Source organism: Acomys russatus, chromosome 13 (genome assembly GCF_903995435.1).
Source record: "Acomys russatus chromosome 13, mAcoRus1.1, whole genome shotgun sequence".
In the NCBI taxonomy this organism is placed as follows: domain Eukaryota; kingdom Metazoa; phylum Chordata; class Mammalia; order Rodentia; family Muridae; genus Acomys; species Acomys russatus.
Window position 1 is genome coordinate 51,521,230 of NC_067149.1, and position 20,271 is coordinate 51,541,500.

The following is a 20,271-nucleotide window of genomic DNA, read 5'->3' on the forward strand; positions in this document are numbered from 1 at the left end:
GTAAAAATATTTTTTAAAAAGCTCTTTATAATGGGCTATTGATGGTTACTTTTCCCTCATGGGAAGCTAGAATCAGTTCATGGCAAGACCGAGCTTATTCTTGACCCTTGCAGTTCATAAGTCAGTGGTTGGAGCTGTAACACACAGGACAGATAGATAAACCTCTTTAAAAAGCAAACATTTTGTGCGTGAGTGTGGTGTACTTGGAGTGCCCTCCTTATTCCTTCGAGACATTGCCTTTTGCTGAGTCTGGAGCGAGGCTGGCAGGCAGCGAGCCTCAGGGATCCTCCTGGCGCTGTCCCACACAGAGCTGGGGGTGGCACACTTGGCCATGCCCAACTTTTTAGGTGTGCTCTGAGATCTGAACTCAGATCCCCATGCATGTTCAGCAAGTGCTGTTATCCCCTGAACCATCCATCCCTCCAGCCCGCCCCCCAAATAAATATTTTAAAGTCATCAAGTCCAACTACAAGCACAGGGTGGCAAGTTTTTTGGAGATTACAAGGAAATGACAGTCATCTACCAAATGCACCGAATGTGTTTCCAGCAGCTTCTTTCTTTCTTCAAAATTCTATTATTTTTATTTTGTGTGTGCATATGTGTGTGAGTGCATGTGTGCACACTGGCATGTGCACATGTTTGTGTGTGTGCCCTTGTGTGTGTGTCCCTATCCGTGTGTGTGTGTGTGTGTGTGTGTGTGTGTGTGTGTGTGTGTGTGAGAAGCCAGAGGACAACTCTGTGAAGCTGGTTTTCTCCTTCTACTGTTATGTGGTTTCAGGGCCCAAACTCAGGTTACTAGGTTTGTGCAGTAAGCACTTTCCCTGACAAGCTACCTCATTCCTCCTCTCTTTTAACTTTTTTTTTTTTTTTTTTTTTTAAATTAAGGGACAGTCCTAGTGTATACTGAAGTGCAGGCATTAGGATAGGAGGCAGTGGCTCTGGCTTCTCAGGAGATGGCCTGGTGCTTTCTTTTGTCCTAGCTGGCCTCACTCTGTTCATGCTGTCCATCTCTCCCACGTCCTGTTCTATCAGAAGTATTTCCCAGCTTTTTAAGAACTGTTCCCTGTCATTGTTTTTCATGACTGTGTGAAAATCTATCCTAACTGGAGCCAGATGACCTTTAACATCCCAAGCCAGGACAATTGCAATGCTTATATTTTCTTTTGACAGCCAGAGACAATGCTGGCTGCCTATCTTGCAGATAGATCGCAGCCCTAATTGTAAAGGATTTCCTCAAGATAGGCTCCTAGAAGTGGAATTGATTAGTGCATTGCATGTTGTAAAATAGCTTTTTATAAAAAAAAAGGGAGCCTTTAAAACTGTCGGCTGGGTGGGTGTTGGGGGCCCATGCCTTTAATCTCAGCACTCAGGAGGCAGAGGCAGGAGGATCTTTGAATTCAATGCCAGCCTGGGCTGCAGAGTAAGTTCCAGAATAGTCAAAGCTACACAGAGAAACCGTGTATCAAAAAACAAACTACCACCACCACCACCACCACCACCAACAACAACAACAAGAAAACCCAATCCAAACCAAACTAAACAAATCCAAATCCAAACCAAACCAAACCAAACCAAACCAAACCAAACCAAAACCAAAACCAACCCCTGAAACCTATGCTAGTAATGGAACCCAGAGGCCTCATTCATGCTAAACACTCTGCCACTGAGCTATACTCCCAGGCCACAGTTCTATTTTTTTTAAAACACACTTTCCTGCTTTAAGAATTGAGCTCACTACCAGAGGAGAAAAGCAATCATGAGTTTCACCCTGCTGTGAGCTCTGAGAATTAGAATCATGACTGTCCTGGCAGGATGTGCCCACTGGCACAATAGTGGCATTGATGTTATGGGCACAACCAAACATGTACTGATTGGATTTTAGGCCATTCTGTGAGATGGAATCCATAATTGGGTTATCAAGGGAAAGAACCTATGGCTAAACAGGTCATAGGCCCTGGGGGGAGAACCTAGTACCATCCCACTAAATGGACATAGTATTGAAACTACTACTAATGACTTATTGCTATGTCTAGAGATTAATGCACCTCTCAACCCTCATCAGAGAAACCTTTTGCAGAAGATGGTGATTAACACAGACACCCACAACTGGTTGACATGCAGAGGCTAAGAGACTGTAGAGTGCTCTGCCATAAATGAGATATCTGTATCACACCCTTGCCCCCAAGACAAGGGATTATCATGGAAGAGGGGGTGAAAAGAGCCAGAGGTGGTAGATAACCACAAAGACATAGTGTTTTTATTTATAGCAGGACAGGCAGTTGCACACACGAATTCACCCTGGCTGTGACAGCATGCACACACACTGTGCGTGCTCAGGCCAGGCAGAGAGACAGACAGACAGACAGAGATGCACAGAGAGAGAGAGAGAGAGAAAGAGAGAGGGAGGGAGAGAGAGAGAGACAGAGAGAGAGAAAGAGAGGGGAGAGAGAGACAGAGAAAAAGAGAGAGAAAGAGCAAGTGAGGGGGAGGGAGAGAGAGAGAGAGAAGAGGGGGAGAGAGAGAGGAGAGGGAGAGAGAAAAGAGAGAGAGAGATGGAGAGGGAGAGCGGGAAAGAGAGAGAGAACAAAAATTATTATTTTTGAAAAGAACAGAGTGTGAGTGGATGCCCTCCAAGACATCTCCACACACTCTGCATAATGTTTAATATGCAGTACCCTCATCCTTGTGTTACTTGTTTTTCAGTATTAGAAAAATTCTCTGATGGATTATCTTTGAACTATAAGCTATTTAGTCATTTTACAATGTGAAACTATATGGAGGCTTTTTATTTATTTGTTTTTAGAGCAGTTCTCTCTATGTAGCCCGGGTGGGCTTAGAACTTAACTCTTGATGCCTCTGCCCCCCAGGTTCTGGCATGGCGGGCATATACACAGTGTCTGGTCACTCATTTTGTCTTCATTGACTATTATTATTATTTTTATCAGCTTACAAAGACTTAGGGTTCCTTAGGGCATTTTCAAACCAACATTTTTGTTCTTTCTCTCCCCAAATCCTTCCGCACCCCCTCCCTCCCCTGTGGTCTCTCACACCAGAACACTCCTGGAGTTCTGCTTTCAGGGCCCAGGCACTCTTTTGTCTTCCCAGCTGCTCACCATCTTTTGTTCCTCTCTCAAAGTCTCCCTTGTGGTGTCATAGTCCACACCCATGCTCAGATCCCTTACATATGAATACATGAACAGTAAAAGCTGGACTCCACATATGGGAGAGAACATGGGATGTTTGTATTTCTGAGACCGAGTCACTTCACGTAATATATTTTCCAAATCCATACATTTCCATTTCATTCTCTCCCTCCCTCCCTCCCTTCTTTTTTTCTTGATAGAAATTTAAAAGAGATTTATGTGTATACCTGCCTGCCTGCATGTTTACATGTGTACAACACGCGTGCCTGGTGCCTCTGGAGGCCAGAGGAGGGCATCAGAGACCCTGCACCTGGAGTTCCAGATGGTCATGAACTGCTACGTGGGTGCTGGGAACCAAACTCTGGTCCTCTGCAAACCTAGTGTGTGTCCTTAACCACTGAGCCATCTCTCTAGCCCCTATTTTCAGTTTTCTTAGCAAATGAGTTAAATTCTATGTGTATTTCGTCACATTTTCATTATCCTTTCATCTGACAATGGCCTTCTAGACTGGCTCCATTTCCTGGCTATTGTGTATAAAGCAGCAATGAGCACGGATGAGTTAGGATCCATGTAGGATATATAATTTTGGGCGTCCATGCCTAGGAGAGGTATAGCTGGGTCATGGGGTAGTTCTAGTTTTAGTTTCTTTCAGCAGCCTCTGTACTAATTTCTTCTTCTTCTTTTTCTTCTTCTTTTTCTTTTTCTTCTTCTTCTTCTCCTCCTCCTCCTCCTCCTCCTCCTTCTTCTTTCTTGGCTTTTCAAGACAGGGTCTTTCTGTGTAGCCTTGGCTGTCCTGGCCTCCCTTTGTAGACCAGGCTGGCCTTGAACTCACAGCGATCCGCCTATGTCTGCCTCCTGAGTGCTGGGACGTACTAATTTTTATAATAACTGTAATAGTCACACTCCCACCTACGGAGAGCAATGGTCCTTCCCTCCACAGCCTCACCAGCATTTGCTTTCTTTCTTTTTTTCAAAAAAGGATGACCTTGAATTTCTTTCTTTCCTTTTTTTTTTTTTTTTAAAGATTCAGTTATTATTTATACAGTATTCTGCCTGTATGTGAGCCAGCAGGCCAGAAGAGGGCACCAGATCTCATTATAGATGGTTATGAGCCACCATGTGGTTGCTGGGAATTGAACTCAGGACCTTTGGGAGAACAGACAGTGTTCTTAACCTCTGATCCGTCTCTCCAGCCCAGCATTTGCTTTTTTGCTGTCAGCCATTCTACGTGGGGCAAGACAGACTCTCAAAGTGTCTTCAGTTGCGTCTCTTTGATGACTGAGGCTGAAGAACATTAAGAGCAAATGTTTCTTGACCTTTGCGTTTCTTCTTTTGAGAACCGTATCTTCATTTTATTAGCCCATTTCGCCATGGGCAGTTTCACGTTCTTGGTGTTGCAATTCCTTTTGTGTTCTAGGTATCAGTGCCCTGTCGGAGGCGTAGCTGGCAAGCATTTTCTTCTATTCTGTGGACTGCTTACTCTGCTGAGAGCCTCCTTTGCCACACAGAGATTTTTACATTTCATGTAGTCTCCTTGGTTGATTCTTGGGACCATTTCCTGTCCTGTTGCCTGTATCTATAACTTCACGTGCATGCCTTACGTTTTTCTCCAGCAGTTTCAGGTTTTAAATTAAGGTCTTTGATGCAGTTGGATTTGATGTTCGTTCAGGGTTGGAGCTGTGGGTGTGAGTCCAGTCTTCTGTGATTGAGTGTCCAGCCTCCCCGAAACCATTTGTAATATTTAGTCCCCGTGGGTTTTTTATGCCTCTGTTAAAAATTAAGTGGCCATAGCTTTGTGGGTTTATTTCTGGACCCACAATCCCAATCTATTGGTCTGCATGTCTGTTTTTGTGTCAGTATCATGCTGTCTTTGACATTATAGCTCTGCAGCTTGGATGTTTTTCTAGTTCTGTGCAGAATGCTGCTGGAATTTTTGTGGGAATAACACTGAATCTGTAGATTACTCTTGATAACATGACCATTTTGTTAGGGGAATCTCTATTTGGCTGGCTTATTGGCTTTTGTTTGTGTATATGTTTGGTTTTGTTGTTTCTCTTGTTAGTTTTGGGGTTTGCTGGTTTTCCAGCTCTTCTGTGTTCATCTATTCCTTTCATGAGGTACATTTCTTTCATGGATGAGGCTGTTTTTTGTTTCTTTGTTTGTTTCTTGTATAATAGTCCTTCGAGAATTTTAAAGTGCTGGTATGACTGTCATGAATTGTTTTAATCTGGGTTTATCTTAGAATGTCCCCATTTCTCCATCAGGTGGGGAAAACATTTTTTTTTTTTTTTTCTGGTTACAGCATTCCTGGTTTAGAGTTATCTGCTCCCAGAACTCAAAATTTATCATTCCATTCTTTTCTGGCTTTTAAGGCTACTGATGAAAAGTCTGAGGCTATTCTGAAATTCCTGTGTCTGTATGTGAGTCAGTGTTTTTCCAGCTCAGTGTTTAATATTATTTCCTTACTTTGTGCTTTTATCATCTTGAGTACCACATGGGGTGGAGCGGTCATTCTCCGGTCACCCCTGTTTGGGGTTCTAAATTCCTCCTGTATTTGTATATCATTTTCTTTCTGGGTTGGGAAATTTCTGTTATAATCTTATTAAATAATTTGTCTTTTGTATTTATCTCAGCATCTATCTATTATCTCTTGAATACATTCTACTTCTTGAAAATATTGGTCAAAATCCTTGATATTTTTTTTTTCTGTTTGCCTGAGTGTAATATGACTGAACTCTGCCTTCCATCCCAGAAAGCTGCCCTCAGTATTGTTAACAGATGGTGACAAGCACTGTCAAGAGGTGCTCCCTTGAGGCTGGAGATGGCTCAGAGGTTAAGAGCACTGACTGCTCTTACAGAGGACTAGGGTTCAATTCCCAGCAACCACATGGTGCTCACAACTGTCTGTAACTCCAAGATCTGACACCCTCATACAGACATACATGCAGGCAAAACACCAATGCATATAAAACAAAATAAATACACTAAAAACAAAACAAACAAACAAAAACAGGTGCTTTCTGGTGATGTTTTCATTTAATCAATTGCTTCTTTTATTTCCAACTCTGTTTGGTTCCTTTTCAGTGTTGTGATTTTCTTCCACGTTTGTCACTGTTGTCCCACATTTACCCCATTGTTCATTCTGGCGACGGTCCTGTTGAGGCTGACTATAGATTTTCTTAGCTCATTCACAGACTTATTTGTAACATTTGTATGATCATTAATAACTTTTTTTGTTGTTTTCTGTTTTTCGAGACAGGGTCTCTCTGTGTAGCCTTGGCTGTCCTGGGCTTTGTAGACCAGGTTGGCCATTAATAACTTTTTTAAAATTAGGGCTCTGAGTTCTTCCTCAGACACGTCAGAAATCTTGGTATTTTTGACTCTCATCATAGGAGAGTGGGGGAGTCAGGCAAGCTTTGTGGGCCTTTGTTGTCTCATATCCTTTGTTTATTTGTCTTGCTTGAGCTCCTGTGGGGCTGGATGTCTCTTTCAGTTTCAGTTCTTTCCTCTTTCCAATTCTATTTGGTTGTTTGTTTGAGCCTTTTTTTTTTTTTTTTTTTAAACCAAGAAGCATGCTTCTTGTGGCTGTTAGTGGACAGATCCAGGGATGTCCCCTCACTATTTCTGGTCTTGTTTAGCCCCGAGAGATCCTTTTGTATCCTCCTTGTATTCCTTTAGAGTACAGTGACTGGCAATGGGGTGCTGGTTGGTGGTAATGGGGGTACTGGTTGAAGGGAGTGAGTTTCTTTGATTCTTTGGAGGAAAGGGGGCTGGTATCTGAATTATAAAATCAAGCAGGGAAGTGGGTGCTTTTTGAGACAAAGGCGTTAGAGGAATGAGAAGTCACAGAGAATCTATTCAGATGCAAAACTGTAAGAGAACAGACTTACTTGTGTAGCAAGGCGAGCGGCAGTCAGGGAAATCTACTTTGGCACGACAGGTTAAAACTCAGTTATATATATCTTCTATCTATCTATCTATCTATCTATCTATGTATCTATCTATCTATGCACCTACTATCTATCTATCAGCTTCCATTTTAGAATTACCTTTGTTATACCCACAAATTCTGATATGTTGCATTTTTGTTTTCATTTGAGTGTTTTAACTCTTCTTTTAATTTCTTCAATGACCACTCCCTGGAAGTGCTATTGTGTTTGTTAAAGATTTTGCAATTTCTCCTGCTGATGGTATCTTGTTTTTTTTTTTTCCAGTATGACTTGACAAGAACGCAAGAAATTACTTCAATATTTTTTTTTTTGCGTATTTGATAAGGCTTGTTTTATAGACTAAAATGTGGCCAAATTTGTGGAAAGTTCCACAAGCTGATGGCAAGACTATGGTTGCACAGTTGTTGGGTGGAGTGCTCTGCAGCTGTCTGTTATGTCTACTTGAGATAGAAAGAAGTTGAACTAAACTTTCTGTCTGCATGACCTGCCTACTGGTAGGCGCACAGTTCTGAAATGGTCTAATATTATTATATGGCATTAAGCCTATCATCTTCTTATGTATGTCCCGTAGTATTTGCTTTTTGAAATGGAGTGGATCAATATGGTTAGTGCGTGCGCATGGGCACGCACGCACACACACACATACATACACACCAAAAATAAAACCAAAACCAAACCAAAACCCAAACCCAAAGCATAAAATCAGCACATAGTGGAAGCTGCAGTGTGTCACAGTGTGCCCCACAGTACCTCTCTCTGTCTACACACCTTTACTTGCAAATGCTCATTGCAATGAGTCACTGGTCTGGTTCAAGATCTCTGGCTTCTGTCACACCATCAAGATTGGGTCCTCACTGGGACTCCTAGTTATTCATTTGTTGTCTTGTGTCATGGAGATCCTGCAGCTTTGAAACAGCAGGACTGGCCCATTCACACATTCCAACCATTCACACATGATATAGATTTTGGGGTGAGCCATCTTAGAGGCCGGAATCCTGGCCTGGGTGGTAGCTGAGCTGGTCAGCCCACTGGCTCTCTGTTCTCTGCACCACTGGGGTGATCTCTCCGGCACTGCCCTGGTTAGGCCACTCAATACCGCCAACAGCAGGAGTCGGGGTCAGCTCTTCTGCTCTCAAGCCCTTGGGGGCTGGGTCACCTGCACCTCCAGAGCCAGCTTTACTGTTCTGCACAAGTGCCGCAGCCTATGAGGGGCTGGGCCAGCTCACCTGCTCTCATGACCCCAGGGCCAGCTCTCCAGACTGCTGCAAGTGATGAGGGGTGAGGAAGGGGAGGGCACCCCCAGACTCCACCTCACAGCTGAGTGGTGGGGCCAGCTTTCTTGTGCTCTCCTATTTGGGGCTGGCTCACCTGCACCCCTACCACATGGGTTGGTTCTACTATACTGTCCAGGAGAGGTGTAGGGCCTGCTTTCCTGGGTGTAGCAGCTGGAGTAGGCAGGGCTGTTCTGAGTTCATGACCCTGTGGGCAGCTTTTCCTACTGCTGGAGGTGGTGCGGTTGGGGGGGGGCGGGGTTTGCATGGGATGTCACCTTTGCACTCCTGCCACCCCACTGCAGATGAGTGATGGGGTCAGCTCCCCCACACTCACACCCTTGGGGCCAGCTTACCCACATCACCACCAGGGCCAGCTTCACTGTGCTTCCTGGGTGAGGTGCAAGGCCCACTCTCCCGAGTGCTGCCAGCAATGAGAGATGAGGTCAGCTCTCTAGACCAACACATCCAGTGAGGGGCAGGGTCAGAACTGCACAGCCTTGGGACAACTAGGTGGTCCCCAATGGCTACCCTTACCAGGGACATTCCCAAGTTCTTTAGTGGTAATACGAATCATAGACATTGACCCTGACCCCTGCCACTGCATAACCACAGACTTAGATATGGTCCTCAGTGGCAGCTCAGGCCAGGACCTCACTATGACTCCAGGTAGCAGGGCTGCCCACTCACAACAGGCTACTCCTCTTCAGTTCCATCTCTTCATAATGCTCAAGCTGCTCCAGTTCTCTTCTCTTTCATCTGACTACCACACACTTGTACACTGTGGTGTCTTCAGATGCAGGCTGGTTAACATGGCTGGCGAGCCCTTTGGTGGCATCCTCCATCCATGCTGTGTGTGACATGTTGGCAAGCAGGTTTTCATGGCCTGCCTGTGCCCTGCACTGGAGGACAGGACTATGGATGGTATGGTAGTCTCTGTCTGTCTTCCACCTCCCTCACTGTGCTGCGTGGTGGTCGGTGGGGCTCTGGGTGTCAATGGCCCACCTGTGCAATGGGGCAGAGGGCAGGTTTGTGGGCATCTTCCTCCGCTTGCACCATGTGGCATGGCTGGACTCAGGTCTCTGTCTTTCTCCTCCCTTGCTGTGTGGCCTGGGTTTGATTTGATTGGATTCTCATGAGTCCTAGGCATAAAACAGCTTTGGCCACTGAACCAGGCATCAAGCTAAGGTGAACAAAGGACTGCCATCTGTTCTGCCCCGACTGACGCAACAACAACACAATCAACAAGGTGTCTCTTTGCCCTGTGCCAGGGGCTCGACTGCAGGTTCTTCAAAGTCCAGTCTCTGCACACACTGGTACATGTCTACTTGGTCTCTCAGTCCTCTTTGGCTGACCGCCAGAGCCACTATTCTTAATAGGAAAGCAAGCTGCACTTTGTTCGACATCCGACTCCAAGTCTATTATATGCATCTGTCAATGAGCTTTCCTCAGAGGCATTCTGCCTAGGCCACACTATGCTACAAATTAGACACTGGCAGGGACAGTGTGACATTACTTACTGAATTCCAAGATAAAGAAAAAATGTAGGGACTTATTCTCCCAAAGGAGCAAACTTGGGCATGATCTTCTCAAGATGGCTTCCCACCACAGTGCCTCAGCTTTGGTTGAGACATGCTGAGCGTTTCCGTACAGCAGCTCCCACACCTCCTATCAGGCTGCCTTTCTGCTGTGTGGGTTTGAGGCAGAGTCTCATTCTGTTGCCCAGGCTAGCCTAGGGCTACTATGTAGCTCAGGCTGGTCTCAAGCTTGCCATCCTTCTAAGCAGCTGGGATTGTGTGTGTGAGCCGCCACGTCCATCTCACACTGCCTCCTGTTCTGTATGTTTCTGTGCCCACGTCTGCCTTCCCGTGCCTCCCTTCTCTCTGTCCCTCCTCCCCCTTGCTTAGCTACCATGCAGCTGTGGACTCTGCATTAGCATTGACGTGGGTCCCAAGAACCAAATCTTCTTCAACTCTGTCCTGTGTCGACTTCAATGTGTCCCTCAGTCGCACACTATGTAGTTGGGAGGCTGTTTGAATTCTAAGCCATTAATGCTGTTTGCTTCTAACTTGCCATCACAGTTTCATGGTTTCTTTCTTTCTTTCTTTTTTTTAGACAGGACTTCTCTGTGTAGTCCTGGCTGTCTTAGACTCACTTTATAGACCAGGCTGGCCTCGAACTCACAGAGATCCGCCTGCCTCTGCCTCCCCCAGTGCTGGGATTACAGGCGTGTGCTCCTGTGCCTGGCTTTATTTTCTAATTTTTTGGTTGGCTATGTTTCTTTTTGTTTGTTTTACAATGATCCACATAAAAATTAATTGAAATCATTATTAAAGTTTCTATTCATTCTTCTCAAGCATTCAAATGTTCCCCTTCCCTAAAAGATCCTTACCCAACATCATGAATTAAGGGGAGATATCGCTTCTCTTCTCTTCTTCCTTGTGTGAGTCTGGGAATGGAACCCAGGTTTTCATTTGTGCAAGGCACATGTTCTACCTCTGTCTCTCCTGACCCTCCAGCACTGTTTGTACAACTCTCTGTGAACCACCACTGATTGTATTTAAGAAAGAGAAGAGGGGAAGAAAAGAAGAAAGATACATGGAAATGGAAGAGTGGGAGCCATTGCTTTGAATAATTTTAGGAAAAAAAAAAAAGAAAAGAAAGAAAAAGACAAAACTAGAAAGAAATCAGAGTGTAGCAGCTTCTAGGTATGAAGCTGCATGTGTAAGGTTGCAGGGGTCCTCCTCCCAGGAGTGGTCAGAGTCGAGGGCCTCCCCACTCTTACTCATGCACCACTTGCACCGTGTGCGTGCGTGCGTGTGTGTGTGTGTGTGTGTGTGTGTGTGTGTGTGTGTGTGTGTATGGGGGGGGCAGGGAGCCACAGTGCAAGGCTGGGAGATTGACTTGCTGTGTGCAGACCTCCTAGCTTCTAGCCTGGAGACAACGCTGGGCCAACTTGGATGACATCTTTTACTGAGAGTCCTGCCCCTGGATCTGGATGCTGGGTGTGGCCTGGGAAGGCAGGAATGTTTGCAAAATTCCATTCATAGTCCTAAGGAACTGGTGGTCCAGTTGGGAGATAAGGTATCAGCACGTAGCATGTTTATAAAAACCACAGACGTTGTTACGAGACACTTGTGAGTCCTTGCCAAATTGTGGGGTGTGGTCAGGAATCATGGGCAAGATGGTACTTGGTGCACTTTGGGCAGTGCTCACACATGGAAAACTATATGACCCCAGGGAAACCAACAGTCTCCATGGAAACACTCTCAAAAGGAGGTTCCCGGATGGTTTTCTTACTTATTAACAGATCAGTTGTGTAGTGTACAAAATACTCGTTTAAATTCCTACACCTAAATTGGCCACTGTTTCGCCTAAGGCTTGGCCTGAGTTTCCCTAAGAAAATGGTCCATGTGATGAAAGCATGGTTCTGTGTGCTAAGTCAAGTGAGGCTCAGAGCCAATTCCCTCAGCAATGTATATTTGCAGTCATCAGGGGTCAGTTCAGCCAGCTCCCAGCAGACCAGGAGTCCTCGAAAGATAGGATCCAGCTGTTCGCATTGCCTTTCCTACACAGAGAGAATATAGTATCTCTCTCTCTCTCCTTCCTTCCTTCCTCCCTCCCTCCCTCTTTTCCTCTTTTTCTTTCCTTCCTTCCTCCTTCCCTCCCTCCCTCTGTCTCTCCCTTCTTCTCTTCCTCTTCTTTCTTTTTGTGTATTGCAGATAGAATGGAGGTCTGTGTATATACTAAGCAATGTGTCCAGACCTCAAAATACCTTAAATATTCCAGCCAACAGTGTTAAGGTCCAACAAAAAAATAAAGTCAAGTATAATTTAGAAAAGGACAGTGTGGCCTGGCATGGTGGTCCACATATTTGGTCCCAACATAAAGGCAGGCAAATCTCAGTGAATTTGAGGTCAGCTTAGTCTAATAGTGCTTTCTAGGCCAGACAGGCCTACACAGAGAGACCCTGTCTGAATAGAAATAAAGAGAAAAGAGACAATGCAAAAATATCATGCATTTATAGTTGTAGATGCTGGATAGAAACAGGACCCTTGTCAGACTTCCTGTCCATAATTTCCCAACTGTAGTGACTGGTGCTCTCTCCTGGAGCATATAGAGGAGGCATAAAGACAGGACAGGGAGGGGTGATGGCGGGGTGAAAACTAAGAGATATTTGTGGACAGAGGAAGGTGAGGTCAGCTATCTTCCCACAGTACGGTAGCTCTATGATGGTGCGCTGCCTGGTTGTGCCTCAGCCTCTTCCTCATCTGTAAATTGATAAAGCCCTGCCCTTGTTTTTGTGTGGCTATAATGGAATATCATTGACTGGGCAATTCATTAAACATCCCCCTCCCTGGAAGAGTCTCACTATATAGCCCTAGCTGGCCTGGAACTCACTGTGTAGAGCAGCCTGGTCTCCAACTCACAGAGCTGCTGCTGTTGAAAGGAGCTGTTGCTCTGTGCCTTCCCCACCACACAGGATAAGATCCCTTAAAACTGTGAGCCAGTGTAACCTCCTCCTTTCTTTATTTGTTTCTTTCATGTGTTTTAGCTTAGTGATGAGAAAATTAACTGCTACCCATGTTGGCTCTTGATGGTGAGTATTTCTTTTTAAAGATTTATTTATTTATATTATGTGTATATGAGTGCTCTTTCTGCATGTACACCTGCAGGCCAGAAGAGGGCATCAGATCACATTATAACTGGGTGTGAGCCACCATGTGGGTGCTGGGAATTAACAGTGCTCTTAAGCCCTGTGCCATCTCTCCAGCCCGATGAGTAATCTTTTAAAATTTTAATTTATTTTTAAATTTATATGTATGTGTTTGTGTGTGTGTGCAACATGCACGTATGTGTCTGAAGATGCCAGAAGAGGATGTTAGAATCCTTGGAACTGAAGTCACACACAGTTATACCTCCTGATATGGGAACCAAAGCCTAGTTCTTTGTAAGAGCAGTAAGTGCTTTGAACTGCGGAGCCATCCCTCCAGTCCCAAGAGTTAACCCTGATTGCCAACTTGGTGAGATCTAGAATTACTGTGGAAATAAACCTCTGGGCACTTCTGTGAGGTTTCTAGATTGGGTTAATAGGGGTGAGGATGTCTACCCTAAACATAGGTGTAAGTACCATCCCTTGGGCTGGGGTCCTGGACTGAATAAAAAGGAGACAGTGAGCTGAGGACCAGTATTTGTCTTTCTGATTCTGACCGAGATGCGATGTGACAGGATGCCTCTAGCTCCCCAGGCTGCCTTCAGCTCTGCTGCTGTGCCTTTATGGCCATGACAGGCTGCACCCTCAAACTGTGGGCTAAAAGGAAGCTTTCCTCTTAAGCACCTTTGGTCAGGTAGTTTGTCACGACATGGTTACTAATGCACTGCTGTTGGTGGCTGAGGAGGGAAAAGGCCAGGGAGAAGAGTGAGAGGTGCGGTGTGGAGGGGGCTCCTGCCTTGTTCTGCTGCCCTCTCAGTGGTTTCTCTGTATGGCAGCTGCTCCTGGTAGCTCCCACCTTCTTGGCGCTCATGATGGTGTTAGATGTAAAAAAAAGACATTTGATATAATTTTTAAATGAAGGTGTCCTACATTTCACGTTCAACGAGTTTGGAGATAGATATCAAAACTGTTTGGACTATCTTTTGAAGGCTGTCTAAGAAACTGTTCAGCTAGAGGTCTGGTGAAGTAACTGTCCTAGTTGCTGTCCCAGCTTTAGTCCAGAAACTCCTTCAGTCTAGAACAAAGCAGGACAATTAACATATTTTTCGGACCATGAGATGCACTCCCTCCGCGCCCCCCCTTCCCACAAAAGTGTGTGCCTTATGGTCCGATTGCTGTTCATCTGCCATCGACAAAGAGGTCACTTACTGATGTCGTCATTGTGCCAGCTGAGGAACATGCGCAGGGTTCAGTGTGTCAGTGGGAACAGGAAGAGGCATGGGTGCCATCGCTGAAGTCCCTTCTCACACAAAGCTTGGTCTCAGCACCCCCACTGCCGCGTTGATCTGAGCTGAATGCCAGTCTTAGCCTGCCGAGTAAGCAGGTGCATGTCAGCTTGCTTGAGGGAGCTGGGCAGGGGGGTGCAGTAAATGTGTAGCAATAAGGAAGCTCTTGCTACCAGTTGTCCCTCCTTGACTCCAGTGGGGCCACATTGCTGTGCAGAAATGGTTACCGGGCAAATGGGAGAAGACAGAATTGTTCATCCTGCATATGTGAGAAGACAGATGTATTGAAAAAGTGTGGTCCAAATGTCCTGGAGGGCTTCTGAAAAAAAAATATGCTTTATTAGTGTTTGACCAGTTCAGAGCACATATTAGTGAAACAACAAAAAACAGATTTAAAGAGGTGAAGACTCATCCAGCTGTAATTCCAGGGAGTCTTACCAGCCAGTTGCAACCTCTTGATGTTTCAATCAACAAACCATTTAAAGTCTTTATGAGAGAAGAGTGGAACGAATGGGTGGCTGCTGGGAATCATGATCTGACTCCAACAGGACGAATGAAGAGGCCACTGTCACTCAAGTCTGTGAATGGGTTATAACATCATGGCAGTCAGTGAAGGAGGAAATCATATGCTCATTCAAAAAATGAGGCATTAGCAATGCCTTGGATGGAACTGAAGGTAATATCATATATGAAGACAGCGAAGAAAGTGATACAAGTGATTGTCAGCAACTGAGCTTCCTAAATTCTGACACCAGTGATGATGAGTGTTTGGGGTTTCCAGAAAACTAAAAAAGTGCTTGAGTCTCTAAGCCTTTCCTCCTGCTGAGTTAACACTGCTTAATATTATCCTATTTTGTTATATTTTAACAAATATTTCATTATACTAGTACTAATTTGGTTCAGAATATTTTTTTCTTGTTTTACTGCTCTAAGAACTAGGTGCGTCTTTAGGTCAGGTGCGTCTTATGGTCCAAAAAATACCATAGATGTCTAACCCTGAGAAAGGGGGCAGGTGAAGCCTCACTGTGTGTCTCTTTGCTTTGCCTCATCTTGCACCTGCTACTCAGCCCTCTAAAACAGCAACATCAAATGGGTCCCCAGACATAGAACAAACAAGCAGCAAGTAAACTCACCACAGAGAAATATTAAAGGTGAATGAAAAACTGAGAAAGCATCCATGCATTAATCTGAGAAAAAGAGGGATGCAATTCCTGACCTCTATGAGTTTTCTCACGTAGATACAATCATTCCGGGTGAAGATGATCCCAATTACCAGGGAGACTGAGGCAGGAGGACTGCAAATTCAAGACCAGCTGGGGCTACAGACTGAACATCCATCCTGGGCAACTTAGTGAGACCCTGTCTCAAAATGAGAAAGGGAGAAAGAGGGTGGAGACAGTTCAGTGACAGCATGCTTGCTTTGTGTGAGGCTCTAGGTTCAATCCCCAGTACTACAATCATCAATCAATCAATCAATGATTTAGAGATACAAACAAGAAATTCAAAGAGAACAGTATTAGAAAATTATTCCTTAAAAGTCTCTTTCTAAAGGCTGGGCATGGTGGCACGTGACTTTAATCCCAACACTCGGGAGGCAGAGGAAGGTGGATTGCTGTGAGTTTGAGGCCAGCCTGGTCTACAAAGTGAGTCTAGGACAGCCAAGGCTACACAGAGAAACTCTGTCTCGAAAAACAAAACAACAACAACAACAAAAACCAAAACAAAAAAAAATCTCTTTCTAAGGGAAATATTGCCCTAAAAACCAAAGGCGTGAATACCAAGACAGTAACTATATTACGGTTTCAGTTATATTATCAAATAATAAGGATGATCCTTGAATGTTGTATTAAAGGTCTTACAGCTTTCCACCCTTTGACACAGCAGCTTCTTTAGATTCCGGGAACAGGCAGGAAACCACCCTTGTAGCAGGGTCTGTGTGCAGGATGTCTCCCTGCTGTTGGAAGAGCAAAGCCAACACTCCTGACTCACTTGGCTTCAGGACTTTTCCAGTTAAATGAAAATTGTAGCCATATAGAAACCCAGAGAGGCTAATACAGAAACACTTACATTCTAGCCAGCCCCGCCCATCTTAATGCCCCATTTACTCTGTAGTGTTGAAATGGTTAAAAGGATGAAGCCTATACAGAGGCAGAGCCTCCATGGGTCACTCTTTAGATCCTGCCTTCACTCTTCCTCCCTGGAACTCACCAGTACCACAGATGTAGTGGTTACTGTACCATGTTACTTCCCACAGTTAGCCATATTTACAAGCAGGAATAAACAGGTTTTTAAATTTTATTTTATTTCTATTACAGTCTTTTTTTTTTTTTTCCCCCTTGAGTTTTTTATTTGTTTGTTTTGTTTTTGGGTTTTTGAGATAGGGTTTCTCTGTGTAGCCTTGACTGTCCTGTCCTGGACTCACTTTGTAGACCAGCCTGGCCTCCAACTCACAGCGATCCACCTGCCTCTGCCTCCCAAGTGCTGAGATTAAAGGTGTGCGCCACCACACCCAGCAGTCCTTTCCTTTATTAGGGTCAATTTTTTTTCTCATTTTATGTATATTTACATACATATTTATTTTTATCTCATTTATGTGTTTTGCCTTCAGGAATGTCTGTACAATATGTTCATGCAGTGTCCTTTAGGACCAGAAGAGAGTATTGAATCCCTTGAGACTGGAGTCTTAGATGGTTGTGAGCTGCCGTGTGGGTGCTGGAGTGGAACCTGGGTCACCTGGAAGAGTAACATGTGCTCGTCACCCGGGTCACCTCTCCAGCCCCTTATTTCACAGTCTTTAATTTTATATAAATGTTACCCTCTGGTAATTTGTTTGAGCCAGAGTCTCATATAGCCCAGACCTACATATAGGTCTCATGTAGCTCGTGTGGCAGGCACTGGATTAGCTGAGCTACACCCTAGGCCTGAGTTCTGATTTTTCGGACTCCTTTCTTGTCATTTTCTATGCACTTTTGCATTAAGTCTGAAGAATGCCAAGAACCTTAAAATATGTTTGTTGTGATTGCCATCTCTTTGTCTTTTGTGCTATTGCTGTCTAGGTTCCATCTTCTTCTCCTTTTACTTTGTTTTTCTTTTTTTTGAAACAGTGTCTTATGTGTAGCCCAGGGTGACCTTAAACTCAACATCCTCCTGCCTCAGCCTCCTATTTATTTATTATTTTAACTCTTTAATTTCTCACTATCATTGTTATTGTCTTATGAAGTCACTGTTCATATTCACCCCACAGCTACCAAATCCTTTGTCTACTTTTATTTCTAGCATTTTCTTTTGGTTTAACTTCCTTCTTCCTGAAGTACCTCCTTCAGAAATGCTGACGATGGAAAACTCATCTTTTTCTGGAAAAACAAAATTCTCTAACTCTGAATGATGCCTTAGTTTGGGGGACCAGTTACTACAGTCCTCTCCCATAAGCCTCTGACCTGACTCATCGGGACCCACGTCTGTGTCCATGAGCAGGGTGTTGAATGGCTAATGAAGCAGTCCAGGCTAACAGCTGACAGGACGAGATGCAGAAGAAACACCACAGCTCCGAGGCTGAGTCTTTCCCACACTACCTCCCTCCCCCAAGAGTTAAATGTCCCCTCCTTCCTTTTCCTCCCTCCCTCCCTTCCTCTCTCCTGATGAATATCTTAATAAACATCTTTTGCTAGTGGCTTTTCTTTCCCCATATCACACTTCCACTGCCCAGCTGCGGTTTCCTGGCCACTCTAGTAATTATCTGTGCTAAAATGCCCACACTTTGTGGTTGTGAACCCAGACAGCATGAAGTCTGTAGAATCCCGGGACTGGCTCTCAGTGCTTCTCCTTGGGTCCTTTCATTTTATACTCTTTCCTAGCACTTCTTACAGTTTTTTTCCTTCTTCTCTGTCTTCTTCTCTCCCTCTTCCTCCTCCTCCTCCTCCTCTTCTTCTTCTTCTTCCTCCTCTTTTCTTCTTCTTCTTGGATTTATTTTCCAACAAAGTTTTTCAGACTTTTGATTAATTTTGTTTTTGCTTTTCATGAGTCTGAGTCTCACTATGCAGCAAAGGCTGGCCCTGAACTCCTGGCCTCCTTCCTCAGCCTCCTGAGGGATGGGATTAAAAACACACCCAACCACACCCCTGCTCATTTGACTCTCAGGATCAGCTGTGTATTAAACAAATGTGTTATGCTGCTCAGCATTTTGAAAGGCCAGAAGAGGGTGTCAGATCCCCTGACACTGGAGTTAACTGATAATTGTGAACCACCATGTGGGTGCTGGGAGTGGAACCAGGTCCTACTGAGCCATTTCTCTAGGCCTCGCTTCCCCCCCCCCCCCAGGAGGAAAGACAACCTAAGGAGACACCTGTGCCCCTCCCTTTTGCTATCAGGCTATTGAGATCACTTCTAAGAAACTAGAGTTTCCCCAGGAATCTCGTGCTGGGGAAGGTAAAGTTGAAAGTTGGAGGAGGGACTTGTGTCCCAGGAAACGATTCCACATAGTTCTGACAACTTGTAAGACTACTTTGCAGGAGAGACTGGAGCCAAGAAAGAGCAGATCACTGATGGGCGGGACCATACCTTGACCAGTAGGCGCGCACGTGCGTGCGTGCGTGCGTGTGTGTGTGTGTGTGTGTGTGTGTGTGTGTGTGTGTGTGTGTGTGCCTAATTTCATGTCAGTACCTCAAAGATGGACTTAGGGTAGGGGTGTTCTTCCCAATGTGGCCACATGAATGAATCTTCCTCTACTTTTCACTACCATGTGCCTTTTAAATGGGTCTCCTGGGGATGGTGACCAAGGCTAGCTTACTAGGCGTCAAGAGTCCAGGCTCTGCCCCTAATGACTCGGGTAACAGAAATAATAAGGGCTCATTCTGCCTCTTTCATTCTTTTTCTTTCCTGGTAATGTTGGCCTTTCTATCTTGAGTGGTTGTGCTGGCTGGTTCTATGTTGCTACAAATGAAAGTCCTCTGAGAGGAGGGGACCTCAATTAAGAAAATGCTTCCACAAGATCGGGCTGTAGGGAAACCGGTAGGGCATTTTCCTAATTAGGGCTTGAGATGGGGAGGGGAGGGCCCTGCCCATCGGGGGTGGTGCCATCTCTGGGCTGGTGGTGCTGGGGGCTATAAGAAAGCAGGCTGAGCAAACCAGTAAGCAGTGCCGCTCCATGGTCTCCACATCAGCTCCTGCCTCCACGTTCCTGCTCTGTTTGAGTGCCTGTCCTGACTTCTTTTGGTAATGGACTGTGATATGGAAGCATAATAAACCCTTTCCTCCCCAGCTTGTTTTTCCGCCATGGTGTTTTATCACAGCAACAGAAGCCCTGACTATGACAGTGGGTGTGGGCAGCGAAGACAGGCGTAGTGGTTCTTCAGAGTCTTAGGGCCGGTGGTAAGCGATGAAGTGGGCTACTCCTAAATGCTCCGTCAATGCTGCTCAGCTTAGTGCTGGGAATCCCACGGACAGGAATTCCTGCCTTGTCTCCATCTCCCGAATTGTACTTGTTGTCTTTTAGATCAGGAATTAGTTTGTCAGATCGCGCTAATTGGGCTTTGGGGGACTAGGACGTTGGGGGGCAGGAGCGGAGTGCATATATGTGTGCAGATTATGTTAGTAGGCATGTGTGTAAAGAATCAGGGTTTGGGACGTGTGTTTCAGGGAATTTGGGGTATAGCTCAGTGAGAGATTGTTCATCATGCACAGATTTGGGTTCTGTGCCTGGCATACAGCAGGTGTATGTGTGTGAGAGTCTTTTGGGGTGGTGGTATTAGAATGAAGCCACCATGTCCACCCCCTTTACGGCTTGGACCAGGCCTTTCATCTTTTGATGTTTTGTAACAGGGTCTCTCTATGTAGTCCTCTCAGCTTGCTACATGGACCAGGCTGGCTTCAAAATCATAGAGATCTTCCTGCCTCTGCCTCCAGAGTGCTGAGATTAAAGGCACATGCCACCATGCCCAGCCCAGGGTCTTCCTTTTTAACCTATCCATA